The sequence below is a fragment of the Meriones unguiculatus genome, chromosome 3 (genome assembly GCF_030254825.1).
Source record: "Meriones unguiculatus strain TT.TT164.6M chromosome 3, Bangor_MerUng_6.1, whole genome shotgun sequence".
Taxonomy (NCBI): domain Eukaryota; kingdom Metazoa; phylum Chordata; class Mammalia; order Rodentia; family Muridae; genus Meriones; species Meriones unguiculatus.
The window spans coordinates 140,074,278-140,089,753 of record NC_083351.1 but is presented as its reverse complement, the minus strand read 5'-3'; the positions used below and the strand labels follow the sequence as shown (position 1 = coordinate 140,089,753).

General features: G+C 42.3%; 1 protein-coding gene across 6 annotated transcripts in view; it reads left to right on the top strand.

Moving 5' to 3' along the window:
• Positions 1 to 15,476, top strand: part of Rbm47 (RNA binding motif protein 47) — a 132,976-nt gene that overhangs the window by 97,322 nt on the left and 20,178 nt on the right. For 5 of the 6 annotated variants that reach the window (XM_060380668.1, XM_060380669.1, XM_060380666.1 and 2 more), the window contains one exon: positions 7,533 to 7,682. The gene's annotated coding sequence lies outside the window, so the exon portion shown is untranslated. Of the gene's footprint in view, positions 1 to 485; positions 563 to 7,532; positions 7,683 to 15,476 lie in introns of those variants that run through there. The other variant, XM_060380667.1, reaches the window with a different exon arrangement.

Genomic DNA, 15,476 nt, shown 5'->3' with positions numbered 1-15,476 from the left:
GCCTCACAGTGTCACTTTTTAGTACTTTCTATTTGCCAGACAACTTCCTGCTCACTTATTTATGTATTTCATCTCCACAACACCCCACAGGAGGTGGAATTACTATTTTTCCTATTTATGGTAAGCAGTACAAGAGCAGTGAGCACCCTATACGATTCTCCAAAGGATGGTTGGAAAGAAAAAGAGATTTTCTTTTAGTCATGATTAGAACCTGGGTCAAATATTTCAGTCAAGTTTCCTTTCTAAGAAACGCCGATGTTTCTGGCTTCTTGGTATTTCCCCAATCACCTCTTTGTTAGAGTAGGTTTTGCACTCATTTTCATAATGCTACTAAGCATTTCTGAGTGACAGCTGTGGCCCCTCCCTGCTTTCTGAGCCACGCCTTCAAGCTCCTTTCCAGGTGTCCTTAGCAAATGACTGCCAAGGCCAAAGCCCATTGGCCAATGCCCAGCCAGGAGCCTTGGAGGGTGGAGCCTCGCTGTTCCTGGGGTTAGGGGCAAAGGTTGCTGAAGCCTGGCTGTGGTTACAATTGGCCTGTGCATCCAGCGTCAAGACTGGAAAGGTAGGGAAATCTTTATTTTCATTCAGTTGTGTTGAGGATGGTTGTGCTTGGTTAAGGCAATTTAACTCAGGTCTGCCAAACAATCTGTTTTGTTTTAATTAAAAGGGGTATCTGTGTCTTACTGCTCTATTTATTTGTCCTACCAATTCTCTAGTTATGGGCATGATTTTTAAAGACATTGTTTAGCTTCACTGCTTTTCACTTCAGATACTTTCTCAGGCAGTCTTTGGAGAAGAAAATATAACTTGAAGTAAATTTAAAATTAGCAGTATGATAACATATAAAACGGGAGCAGTGATATTTCCTCTTGGACACTATTATTGGTCACTATTATTTCAAAATGGAATGATTTGAAAGGCACTCGAAGTGGAAGCTAATTGACCGAAATAGCTTTTTGGTCATAACAAGCCTTCCTCCATCTTGGTGGGCATTGCCTCACGGTGATCAGTAAGCCATAGCCTAGAGTATTAGGAGCACTACCGGTCCACTGGAGTGTCAGCCTGTACACGTAGCCGCCCGAGTGGCGGCGTCAGCATCAAAGGTCGACGTGTCTGTGATGTCTGTAGCTGGTTTTTCCGTGACTGCCTTGTTCTGTGAGTGGCTCCAAGTGGGTTTGTATTTTGTAACAGAGTAGACAGGACGCTTATTTAATGGCTGAAACATGGCACCCTTGGATGGGACATTACATCGTAAAGCGTTGACTGCTTGTTATTTTGGTCTAATTTGTAAAGGGAATGTTAGGCGTGCTTCTCACTAGATAGTAAAGGCGTGCACGCACGTGTGTGTGTGTACTCGTGCGTGTGGCACTCATACGTGTGTTCTGTGTGCCTGCTCATGCCATGGTGAACTGTACAGGTCAGGGGACAACTTCTGTAGAGTTGGTTCTCTCCCGCCTTTGCGTGCGCTTTGGAGATCCAAACAGGCTGTCAGGGCTGCCCAGGCAGTGCTTTGCTGACCAAGTCTTCTTTCTGGCGCCCGATTCCCCTTTCCTTAGTTCTATGTATTTATTTAACGAGGTTTTCATCCTGAAATATCCTGCTTTTACTAGATTTGCTCAAAATGCTTTGTTGCCTTCAGTGCCTCATCTCTGGCTATCACTGGTCTTTCGGGAACTGGGCTTCGGGGGGGGGGGGGGGACGACAAGCAGCAGTCACAGTGTTAACTATTTACCTGGCTTTGGAGAATAATTACTAACCATCTTCTCCCTGTTTCTCAACTCCAAGCTGAGGTTCAAAGGTTCGGACGAACCTCGCAGACCAGAGGTCAGACACGGATTGCTGCAATTTGTAGCTGAATTCTGCCGATACGACAGAACTTCACGGCTATGATGATTGCTTGATTCCACGCTTGCACACGGGCCGGGCTGGGCAGTTAGCAGTGTAATCTGTACAAGTCAGCCTTTAGCACCCAAGCTTAATAAGTAACTAGCTGGTGCCTTAGGTTTCGCTGGTACAAGGTGCATGTTATAAAAAGGGTCAGATGTCAACAAGCAAAGATGGAGGTGAGGAGTGACCATCTTACAGCTGCCACCCAGGAACTGCACATAAAAATTCAGTAGTCTCTGTTTTGTTCACATTGCTATGGTATAAATTTTAACATATTCATTTTCGTGGTCTTAAAGAGATGGACTCTTTTGTAAAATGTTAGTGAGAAAGAGCTGTCTGCTTATGGATTATTAGTCAAGGGCTGAAGACTTCACTTATTCATTTCATGGGATCTTTTATTTCTTAACAACTTTGCAAGGTCTGAATGGCTTTTTAGGAATTTAGGGACTAAGAAGTGGTGGTTCAGGCCTGTAATTCCAGCACTTGGGAAGCTGAGACACAAAGATTGCCGATTTTAGGGTCAGCCTGAACCTGCCTTAAAAAGAAAAAAAAAAAAAAAAGAATGGATTATTTTTGCCTTGGTCTTTTAGGGGTTAAAGTTCCTGACTGATTGGCTCTGTTGCTTTGGGCTTGTGGCAAGGACAGGTGTCATGGTGCACGATAGAGCCAGGCTATTTTCCTCATAACCAGGAAATATAAAAATAGGGACTGAGGTCCCACCATCTCTGTCAAGTCACTCTCAAACAATGACCTAAGATTTCTGATGAGGTCACACCTCTTACCACCCCCCAGGCCTTTTGAACATAGGCCTTTGGCGGGACCCTGAAGATCTAAACTATAGCAGCTTGTCTTTTTTTTTTTTTTTTTAACACAATTGGAGTTTTCCACTCTCCCAAACTGGACCAATCGGACTCTCTCAGAGAGCATACTAATTTAGAGCTCAGATTCTCAGCCCCTTTGGGTTTGACGCTCAGCTTCACCGTGTTCAATTAACAGAGCTCAACCTTTGGTCGGCCTCTCTTCTGCTCCCCCATCTCTCAAGTGGGCAGAACCACCGTTCTTGCTTCCTGCGATCCTAGCAGCCATCAAGTAGGATGCTGCACAATGCCCAGGATACGGTGAGGCCTCAAGGACCGAGCCGCTGTTGTCACTGGCTCCTGACTGGTGACTCAGCCTTGCCCACCCTTCGTCCCACTTGAGCGTGGCTTCCCCTTGGCCTTTTCATTTCAGGAGGTGCAGACACAGAAGTGCAGAGTTGGAGAAGCTGAACCACTCTTTGGAGGCTATGGTTGATGTCATGTGGGAAATGTTAAAAGGAGAGATCTCCAAATCGTCTAGTTTTCTTTGAAAGCTCTTTTCATGCTGCCAAGCAGTGAGAAACACTATAGATTTAAAATAAGTTCATAAATGACGTCGTACGGATAGGCTGAGTCCTGTTCTTGGGGATGCACATTAGGTTGTTTCATTTACTGATTTCATTTTACAAAAATACCAGATGTGAAAGTGTTACCTTGGATTGATTCATTCCGTTTCTTTTTACTCTTTTCAAATATAGTAGCTTCTGGATTAAAAATACAATTTGAACTACCAGTGACAATAGTAAAATTCAGTACTTAGCGTTGAAAATGTCACTGTGGTAGCTCACTTTAATCTAAGTTAAGCACCCACTCTGGTCCAGGACTGAGTGCAGGTGTCATGTTTTAGATGTGAATGAGACCGGATTCTGCTCCAGGAGAGTTTCAGTTTGGCTGAGGATGAGCTAGGCTTTAACAGTTACTGTGAGCTTAAGCGACATGCCAACTTTCTAGCATGTCTGTCCTTCCCACGGCTTGAGCTATTGTCAGGAAGATTGCTAATGGCACTGTGGGCATGTGTTGGGCTCTCCCCACACTGCTTCATGGAGGAGTGAAGGTTAGGGCTGAGTTCAGGCTGGCCAGACAGGGATCCAGGCAGATGTGAAGAACCAGGAATGACCTGTAAAGGAAACTGCGGCGAGAGATGAAGCTGAGGCCTGATACTCTTTGGGGCTTACGAGGATGTTGGCTTTATTCTAAAGACAACGGCAAGAGAATGTAGAAGATCCAGCAAGAGGTTGATAGGATTTTCAAGGCCACTTTGTCTGTTGTTAGAACTGATCATTGTAGTGGGCAAGAGTGAAGGCAGACCAGGAGGCTACAGGCTGCTGGCGGTTTGCGGCATGCTTCCAAATGTGGGATTTTAGTTCATGGAGTGATACTTGCATTCAGGATACACACGTGAGAGCTGAGGCGCAGACAGCTGAAAGCATGCCCGAGGTCCTGCAGTGCAAGGGGCCAAGCAGCAACTAGAAATCTGATGCCCAACCCACACAGTTTCGTGGTGGCTCTAAATCCATGCACTTCTTCCTTGAGAATGGGCAACTGATTTATTTTAAGGAAGAATCTGTTTTCAATAAAAAAGTATTCCTGCCAGGCCCAGTGACACATACCTGTTAACTCAGTACTGGGAGCCGAGGCAGATGTATCAGGCTTTCAAGGTCTCCTTGAGCTTTGAAGTGAGTTTGAGGTTAACCTAGGCTATGTAAGACCCTGACTACAAAATGGAAGACATAAATGATTACTACTAATTCATTTTAATTAGTGTATTAAAGTCCCAGGTTTCTTTTTGATACCATACATGCCCAGTTTGAGTTGATCCTCATATGCCCATCACCACACTCCTCTCTCTCCTCTCTGCCTGCCTCTCTGTGCTTTTCCAGCCCAGTACTTCTCCCGCCACTTTCTCTGCGTATCTGTTCTTTACCCACCGATATCCCTCTGCTCATGAGCTGCTTTGTCATTTCTTGGCCTCTGCTCACACATAAACCTACCTAATTAGCTGGTAGAGAGTAGGGGTAAAATTCTTATTTTCAGCTTAAGCTTGGTTTAAGCAGAGGCCATGACTATAGACTACATTAAAAAAAAAAAAAGAAGTATTAGTTCATACGGTTTTGTTTGTTTGAGTTTTAATGTTAGAGTAGCCTTCATCCTTCCAGAAAATGAATTTGAAACAACTTTTTTAAAAACCATGTGTACAGGGGACTAGAGAGATGGCTCAGTCCTTAATGTTTTTGTAAAGGACCTTGGTTCAGTTCCCAGCCCCACGTGGCTGCTCACAGCCACTCTGACTATAGTTACCACTGCTCCAATGCCCTCCCCTGTCCTCTGTGGGTGCTTCACGAATATGAACAACAAAACACCCTTACACAGAAAGTGAAGAAATAAGATAAAATCTTTAAAAAGAAGTTTTCATTTTAAAAGAATAGGATAATTATTGCAAAGCGGATTTTTTTGTTGTTTTGTTTTAAGGTGTGGGCCCATGCTGTAGCTCTTAAGGTAATTGTTCTTGCTGCCTGATGATACAGGCCTACCACAGTTCAGTTCATGGAACTCCTATGGCAGCGGCAAGAGAAAATTCCACAAAGTACCACACATGCACATACATGCACATACACACTAATAATCATAGTAGCAGCAATAATAATAAAAAAAGAAAAGAAGCCAGGTACGGCAGTCATGTTTGAGTATTTTGTTTTTGAATAGCCTCGACTGTCCTGGAACTCACTTTGTAGACAAGGCCGGCATCGAACTCACAGAGATCTGCCTGCCTCTGTCTCCCGAGTGCTGGGATTAAAGTCATGCACCACCACACCCAGCTTTCACAACATTCGCTCTAAGCTCTAAGATTTACTCCATGCAAAAAGAAAAAAGAAAAAAATATTATATTATATACACGTAATATATTTGCATGTATCCACACTTATGGGTTTTATCTGTAGATTTTTGTAAGCAATCAAAATAGCAACTACTGAAGTTGTACAAAATAAATTCTGTTTAGTTTTCCAGAAATGTACAACTGAGCCTGCATATTATACTTTAAGGAATTTTGTTACTTAACTATCTATGACTACCCCCTTGGTAAATCTTCCTTCCCTACAGTATAGCATAAAACTGAGAATCCTGTCTCTCATTACATATTAATAATTTGCTTCCAGATTATAGGGTTTCCACGTCTACTGCTGAGACATTACATTGCTAAGGGAGAACTTTTGCTAGTAGGCAAGTTGAGGAACCTCAGCAAGTTCTGTGCATTTGAAGACACAGCTTATAACTGTGGTGTTGGCTTGGTTTCTATCTTGCAGGAGGCATATAGTCATTTTCTCAGGGTTGGGTAAAGACTCTATGCCTAGAGACGTCACATGTCTCAAAGCTGCAGCTCTCTAAGTTGAGTCCGGGGCCTTTTTCCCCCTTGAGGAAAATCTTGATGATAAGGATTTGACCCAGGGCTGAAGTTAGTGCTTGTGTTCTGGTAGAGGCATGGATCCCACAGAACACCAGCCATTCCAACAGACATGTAGTTAAACATTTTTGTGTTTTAACTGGCTTTAGAGGCCAGTCAATCCAGAAGATTCCAAATTGTGTTCTATAGAGCTCTAAAGGTCCTGCAGTGTCCCCATGAAGCCACTGGCTCTCATTTTCTTGTCTCTTTACCTGGCTAAATTTTTAATGGAAGAAAGCATGAAGCAAACCAAAACCAAACAGCAGTGGCAAAATCAGCTATTTTTAAAACCAATTCAAATGTATCTTGAACTTCAAACCAGTGAAGAGATTTGTATAAAATCAAAGATCAAGGAGTAAGGCATGGTTGTATATGCTTATAATCCCCACACTTAAGAGGCAGAGGCAGGAATTCTGGGATATATAAAGCATGCCTCTGTCTCAAAGAAAACACACAGACCAGGATATAGGGTATGGTCATGAAGGCATTGAAAGTCTAATCTTTTAGCTTCTAGTATAGTGTGACAGTCATGATGCCATGTTGAATTTAAGAAATGTGGATACATAAGCCATTTGGATCTTCAGGTAGTTGTAAGGACTGGGAAGAGCATATCTCCAGACATGGAATAAAGGTAGGATACACTGAAAGACTTCATTTAATATGTCCGTGTGTCTTAAACATTTTAATTTGAACTTTACATTCTTTTCACTTGAATAGTTTGTACTGTGACTTCCAAGATTAACCTAAAACCTGAACTAATGCTTTTCACTTTTCATAACCCTTTCCCTGAAAAGAAAAACCCTCAAGAAATCTTGACTATGGTTTTAGGACAGAGTCAGTCACTCTCAAGCCAACCCTAATTAATTGCAGATGGATCACTAATGCCTTGTTTCTGTGGTCTCAGAGACCTATTCTGGGTTTCCTTGGTTTGGGGGATGTGCTTGGGGTGCAGTCAGGCAGAGTGATGACATGTTAGTGGTGAGCAACATAACTCTACAAACTATGTGGGAAGCCCCAATCTAGATATTTTTATCTCTATATAAGGAGGCAGGTCTTTTTGTGAGCCTCTGCAACTGTATCCTTCCTAAGAAGTATGTGTATCCTTAAGTCATGGCTGCCCTAATGGTCAAAACACACAAAATGAAAGAAATTGGTCATGGTCCTGTCACAATTCCCATTTCTTTAAGGGCAAGATCATGAGTTACATTTCTTGGTTTCTTGAGTAACTAGAGTAATGATAGTTCATTTTCTGAAGAAAATATCTTCAGTTTCTAGGCACGTGTGAAACTTAGAATGAAATAAAAACAATGAAAACAGAACATTTCTAACATTTTCTTCAACCCTTGAAGGTTTGCCTCAAAGGACACTTCAAGAACTGAACAGAGGAATCCCAAGAGAGCTGCCTGAATCTGCCTGTGTTTTCTTCTTCTGCCTTCCATATAAAGAACCGGGACCCATCGAATTGGTGACTTTTGGACCCATCGAATTGGTGACTTTTGGTGAGTGCATCTCCCAGAATCCCTTTCTGTCCTACTTAAGGAAGAACATAATTTCCCTTCCTATTAAACAGGACATCTGTTAGATGATGCTTGCCTGGTGTATTTACATGGTAAATTGATGGTATATTACACGTGAAGGTGATTCACTTTGAGCCCACACTACAAATCCTTATTTGTCTGTACATATCACATCTTTGTGGCTGGGGAGGACACATCTTCTCCTGTGTGCCTGTGGGAAGAGACTAGGGTAACTTGGGCTGCTCATGATCTATGTCTGACTTCTCAGGGGGCCATTAGTATCTCTTTTTTTTCCTTCCTTCCTTCCTTCCTTCCTTCCTTCCTTCCTTCCTTCCTTCCTTCCTTCTTCCTTCTTCCTTCTTTTCTTGCTTTGCGGTTTTTATTTGTTATGTTTTTTTGAGATAGAGTCTCTTGTAGTCCAAGGTAGCTTTGAACTCTTGATTTTCCTACCTCCATCCAGCAAGATTACAGGTAGGCCCCACCACAACCTGCAGTCGTCAGTATTTTGACATCTTTCAATGCATGGTATTCAAGGAAGAATCTCTGTACAAGACAGACAGAAGACTCAGCGTGATGGAATTTGTGATTTGGGAGCCATCCTCATACTCTCTGTAAACCAGCCTTCTTACCTGTTATGTAAAACATAAATAGGTGCCACTTCGGACTTTCTATTTCATGACCCCTTGTCCTTTCTTTTGTAACCAGCTTCCTTCACAAAGCATGTCTGCAAGGTTCATAGAAGGCTCATTTCTTTGAAAGAATGAATAATATTCTGTGGTAAGGCATAGACTTGGTTTTGTTAAGCATTTACTCTTCCAAAGCAGACATCTGGGTTGTTCGTGGCTGCTGTGAATGATACTCCCACGAACACCTGGGTCTTGCTTTTATCTTAAGATTTATATCTAGCAATGGTATTGGGAAATCAAAGTATTTATAGGTTTTCTTGTTTTGTTTTTTCTTGAAGCATCAACCTATTGTCTTCTACTATTTTTTCACATCGTCACAAACACTGGACAAAGAGGTCTAGTTTGTCCAATGGGAGTTAGTTTTGATGATTGACATAATGAGACTTTGACATTATAATTGACATTGTATCATACCGGCTTTGATTTTTCTCATTCCTAACAGTTAATGATGATCAATGTATTTTCGGGTACCCGTTGTATGTTGGAGAAATGCGTGTTCAATCAAGATCCCACTTGATTAACAAATCAAGTTGCTTGCTAGCTTTGCAGCTGAATTTGCAATTCTTTATGGATTCTGGGCATTAGTTCTTCACCAGAATCTGATTTCCAAATGCTTTCCCCTGCACCGTGGGATACCTTTGATCTGTGTTGATAGTGTTATTAGAGTAACAAGATTTTCATGTTTTTCTTTTGCAGTACTGAGGATGGAAGCCAGGGCCTTGTGTATGCTAAGCAAGTGCTGTGCCGCTGAGTTGTATCCCAACCGAGTTTTAAATTTTAAATTTTATTTATTTATCTAGGTTCTGTGTATCTTGTAGCTCAGGCTGGCCTTGACACCTGATCCTTCTGCTTCAGGCTCCAGAGTGCTGGGACTACAGGAGCGTACCACATGTCTGGCTTAATTTTTTAATTTTGATAAAGTCTAGTTTACCTATTTCTTTTGATAGCTGTGATTTTGTGTCAAATCCAATGCCATGAAACTTTCCTTATGTTTTCTTTTTCAGTTGGGAGGCTTAGATTTAGACCTTTGATCTACATTGAGTTAGTTTCTGCACATAGTTTACAGCTGGGACCAGGATTCTTTGTAAAGAAGTACTTTTTAATCCTGCCATGTCAGCCAGAAGCTACTAAGATGCCATAAATGTTCACACTCAACATTCTTCTTCATTTTTTTTGTAAGTTTCAGTTGATAGATGAGATAGATAGATAGATAGATAGATAGATAGATAGATAGATAGATAGATAGATGAGAGAAAGAGTTTGGGGAAACAGATAGCTCATATAACTAGCATAGAGTAGTGACATCAGTGAGCATTGAATGAAATCTCTAACAAAAGAACAGCGGAAGCTGATAGTATCTTCAGCATGCTTTGTGCACATCTGTGCAGGTAGGTTATAAGGATAGTTATTTGGCAGTGGAGGGAACGAGAGAGCACGTACTCAGTGTGACTGGGAAGCAGAGAGCCATAGCTAGATGACTGCACCATTTGCTCAAAAATCAATCGTTCTTCATGCTGCATCAGAGAAAGTAAATTGGCCTACCCACAATACTGTGTTTCCAGAAGTTTTTCCAGTCCTGTTTTACTGTGGACAGAACCTACGTGGGCTTCCAATATAAAATGTAAAATCTGTTCAGCGGCTTTCCTGGCAGGTTTTGAGAAGCAGGAAGAAACTCCTGGCTGTGTACTCTGCCCCTCCTAGTATCAAAGGTCTGCACGGAGCTGAGTGCTCTCGTTTGGGCTGGAGATAACAGCAGGGTTGCATTATTGCAACCCAGAGTTCCAGGATCCTCTGTCGGAACAAGATTCAGTTAGACTTTCAACATCAGAACACTTGGCATGCAAGTCAGTGTCCAAATTCCAGATCAGTTAGTGTGAAATCTGCTAACACAGTCCTCAGGACAGAGCTGACCAGGCCCAACCCCTCTCCTGGTTTTCACTGGGGTTGGTTTAAAAGGGATACACTGTGTTGGCCATTGTGGCTTCTCATTCTCACTTTGCCATAGATGGGGGGTTTGGAAAAAGAGGATACAACTAAGTGAATAACATTTTTCTGAATTTGGATGACACAGGATAGCCTGTGCTTTCTAAAAGTAATTTGTGAGACTGGCACAGTGTATTTCCCTTGAAAGTCTTTTCACATGTGATTAACTCAGAACACCCAGTGTGTCCATGTAAGCTTGGGACTAAATGATTAACCCGCATTGGGGTTGTTTTTTATCCGTGTGTTGTCCATGTATTAACTCCAAGTGTACAAGGTGAAAGTGGAGAGTGCACGAGAAATGACATCAGTTCAACTCCAACCCCCGTTTCTAGAGTTTTAACATCCCCAATAGACACACATTTCTTGACATTCCCTGTATCATATTTTCTGTTTACTTCCACCCATATACTAAGTGTCTATCTCCTGAAATTCCTTAATATTATTTTGCTTTCTAGAACTGTCAGTATAGCCAGTTGTCAATAAGCAACTTTTACTGCCTAAGTAAGTTGTATAGGCTGGAAAATGGTTCTCCTTGGCCCCTCTCTTCCGTTTTCTCCTCTGCTTGGTAACTTTCATTTCCTCAGAAGTAAATGAAGCAAGCTGTTTCTTCCAAGTAACATGCTCGTTTTGCCTTCAAAGCTTATAGAGATAAGTGAACATGTCAGGTTTTCATACCCAAGCTCCCCTCCCTTTCCTGGTCATGAACCACGTATGAGCACACTGGAGGAAATTATTTAAACAAGCACTCAGAGCAAGTAGCAATCAGACAGCCACATAGCTTGATTCCCACTTGTTACTCTGGGCACTTATTAACCAAGGCCATTACAGTTGCAAGTAAGAGATAGCAAATGAGAGTCTAAGAAAAACACATTAACGAGAAAAGGAAAGCAAGGGCGAATGAGGAAGGAAGATGATGGGGTGCCCGAGAGGGTGGCTGTCCCATGCTGCGTTCCCCCAGCTGTGCCCTGTGTATTGTTTCCTGTGTGGAAAGAGGGCCATGTGACTGACGGGAGGCTGAGGAGCTTGGGTTTGCTGTGCTCAGACACGGAGACATTTGTGAGCTTCTGAGTTACAGGGTTAGAATCGGATTAACCTGTGAGCTACTTTCAAGCAATATCCCCTACCTTGGAAAGGTTTCTCCAACCCCCTCCCCCCCCTTCCCGGGCAGGCTGCTCCCATCTTTCCACATTGTCTTTCACTGGCACAGTCTTCCTCCCGCCTTTCTTTTTACAGAGACCATAGTTGCAGTGTCCTAGAATACAGTGGCAGCTTTTGAAAATAGATAGATTTACTTTGTTGTGTATGAGTTTTATGCCTGCATATGTGTATACGTGTCATGTATGTCTGGTGCCCGTGGAGATCATGAGGGTGCTGGGTATCCGGAACTGGAGTTATGGATGGCTTTGAGCCACCATGTGGCTCTTGGGAACCACACCTGGGTCCTCTGCCAGAGCAGCAAGTGCTCTTAACCATGGAGCCATCTCCCCAGACCCCTCAAAAAATGTCTTTAGTTTTTTAAAATACATTTACTTTCTTCATTATTTTATATGTGGAAGGGTTTTTCCCTGAAAGTATTATGTACACTGCATGCATGCCAAGCCCTAACGGAGGTCAGAAGAGAACATCCAGCCCTCTAGAACTGGAGTTTCAGAGTTGTGAGCAGACATGTGTGTGCTGAGACATGAACCTGTGTCCTCTGAAAGAGCAATGAATAAGTGTTGAGCCATATTTCCAGCCAGAGAAAATATTTTTAACTTCAAAAATACTTGACACTCAGCTTAAACACATTTTTAATTTTTTGAGAATTTCCCACATAACTACTGCATTGACATTATTTCTGTCCATTCAAACTCCTCCCATGTCTCCTCCTACTTAATCCCAAATTCATGATCTCTTCTTTAATTGTTGTTATATATATATATATATATATATATATATATATATATATATATGAGACCTACTAAGCCATGCATTGTTGCTCAATGTGCATATGTTTAGGTCTGACCACTTGGGATTGGTTAACCTATTAGGATTATTTTGTCCCTGAAAAAATGTGATTCTTCCTTTTGGCAGCCATTGGTTGCCTACAGATCTTCTCCTAGGATGGGACTTTGTGACATTTCCCTCATCCATGCCAGCATGATGACTGGTGTCTTCATTGTGTAGGTCTCGTTTGGGCAGTCATATTGCTGAGGTTTTAGGGGTGTGGAGTTGCCCTGCTGGGTTAAGACAGCGCTGTGTAGCAGTGCACATCCTAGTTCACTGGCTCTCACTGTTTTCTTCCTGTTTTCACAGTTTCTCTGAGCCTTATGTGTCAGAATAAGTAATGTAACCCCACCAGCACTTACTCTCTGCATTTTGGCCAGTTATAGATCTCTGTAATAGTCTCCATCTGCTACTTTAGGAAAAAAAAAAAAAGCTTCATTTACACGCACAGGAAAATTATTCCTGGCTTATTCCCCTTCCTGTGAAGAGTTCCTGAGGGAAATTCTCTTCCACTGGGACACTTGCCTTAAGGTCGTTGACATGCAAGGACGCCCACACTGAACAAGATCTGTGTCACCCCTGCTCCAATGGGAGCAGATCTTGTTTCATTAGTTATAACTGAAATGACTAATGTTAACCAAACAAAATCAGGTCACACCTAAAACTGAAGCTAATGTTTGACTGTGTCGATGTAGCCCAGAGCCTTTGATTCAGGACATGCCATTGGTCATGTTTCTTACAAAGACACCTGTGAGACTCTCATTAATAAGTATTTCATATATCTGACCACAAGGTCATCCTAAGACAAGCCCCGATGAGCACGTCCTCAGGGATCATAGGACTGTAAAAGTAGTCCGTGTTTTTACTGCATGACTACTGTTTGCAGCCTAGCAGTGTGGGTCGGAGGAGGATAGAATGACATCTGTTTACCGTCACAGTGACTGTATCAGCTTATATTATTAATCTTTTTTTCTGAAAGGTTAATTCAAAGAACTTGAACAAAAAGTATTCATTTTTTTTTCTTTTGTGTGTGTTCTTTTTTTTAATTCATTTTGGACACCAGTTTTAGAATTTGAAAAAATAAGTTATTTTTGTTTTATGTACATTGGTGTTTTGTCCACATGTGTGAGGGAGTCAGATCTCCTAGAGCAAGAGTTACAGACAGTTGTGAGCTGCCAGGTGGGTGCTGGGAATCGAACCCAGGCCCTCTGGAAGAGCGGTCAGTGCTCTTAACTGCTCAGCCGTGTCTCCAGCCTTCAATTTTAAAATGTTTAAAATGACACCCGAGTCTATTACTTTTGGACTGTCTGGTTTCATTTTGAATATAAAATGATATTACCGCCAAAAATTGGGCATTTTTATTAAATTTTAATTCCCAATTTAGTGGTGTGTAGCTCAGTGGTAGAGTATTTGCTTGCCATATTTAAGAGCCTGGGTTCTACCCCCAACACCATGTTAAACAACAACAACAACATTATTTTCCAAATTAACCACGATCCGTCATGACTTGGCACTAAGCTTATGATCACATTTATATTTTGTAAATTAATATCATCATTTTACAGTAAAACTGCAGTGGGGATGGGAATGCTGAGGAACTGTGTGGGGACATTTGTCTCACAAGGGTGGAGCAAGGCTGTGAGGATGAATAACTCACAGCCTCAGTGTGCACCCCATTCACACTGCAGGGGGTACACGGCCAGGGCCCACTCTGAAAATTGTGGTCTCAAAATTGGATCCCATTTAAGTCGGATGATTAGTGACATCTGTGTCACAGCACTTAGGAAGTAGAGGCTCAGAGATCCTTACATAGTGAGTTGAAAGCCAACCTGGGCTACTTGAGACTCTGACATTAAAAAAAAAAAAAGCGAACTCCGTGTTAATTTTGGAATACGGTTTGAATGTGTTAACTGCTTTGCACAGGGCTGGGAGTAGCTATGGTCCATTGTACAGAACTCTGAGGGCTGGAAAGCGAGGTGGGGCTGTGCTAGCATTTGGTAGTATTTCCCAAATATTTAGCCTAGCGCTGTGGTTTTATTTTCCTTCATCTGTGCCGATCTACAACCATTCCCCACTGATCATAATTTTTTTTTTTTTTTTTTTACCTTTCCACTGGCTGGAACTAACACCATACGTGAGAAAGAAGCAAAGGAAAATGTTCTGGTAGATCTGGTAGAGAGCTCATGAGTTTTAGTATCAGATCTACACTTCTATGCCCTCGGTCAGGGTACTTGACTCAATCTCCCATTCTCCAAAGAGGGAGCAATAATAGCCCACGCTTATCAGACTTGGTTTGGGTGGAGGCACTTGGCACGCGGTGTCCCCTTCATTACTCATTGAGACACTGATCATCGTGGGCACTGCTCATTTTGTAGGTGGGAGTATGAGGAACCAAGACTCTGGATAAGTTAACGACATTATAATACAGCAATGCTGTAAAAAAAAAAAAAACGCTCTCAAACTCAGGGAATCGGGGTTTCTAGAGTTTGGCAGGCTTCTGCAGAATCAGGCTTTGCAAACCCTAGTGTCTGCTTCCATGGCTTCACTGTCCCTTTGCTGCAGAAAAGCAGCCATAGATAGTGCTGATGCCATTGTTGGTGGCTGTGTTGCAGTAAAAATAACCAGAAAGGTGAAGTTGGCTTCCTGACCCTGGTTTGCTGACTTCTGGAGCACACTTCTACTCACAGCGATTAGGATTAAGAGGAATCATGAGAAGTGAAGGGGCTTCCATGAGCTGTCTTGTACTCAGGAATTCAAGAACTATAAGGTCACGCTACCAGAGAGCTTGGTTGGTCTGTTAAGATAATTCTTCACGGGACTGTTTCCAGTCCGTCTCTTTTCTTGCTTGTGAGGATTGCTTGTGAGCCATGTCTTTTCTTTTATTGCTCCCCTGTCCTCCGCACGTGAACTGAGTACACCATACAGCTACTTCTCCAGAAACACTAGATGTGTGGGAGGAAGAACGCACGCTCCCCTGAGGGAGTAAAGGGGACTGCTTAAGCGATCCTCAGTAAGTGGGGTTTGCTTTTTGTGGTTTTAATGGAGTCTATGAAGTCCTTACAGTTATATTTATGGTAATGTAATCTGTGATAATGTGGCTCTAAGAGAAGAAGGAAGGCGT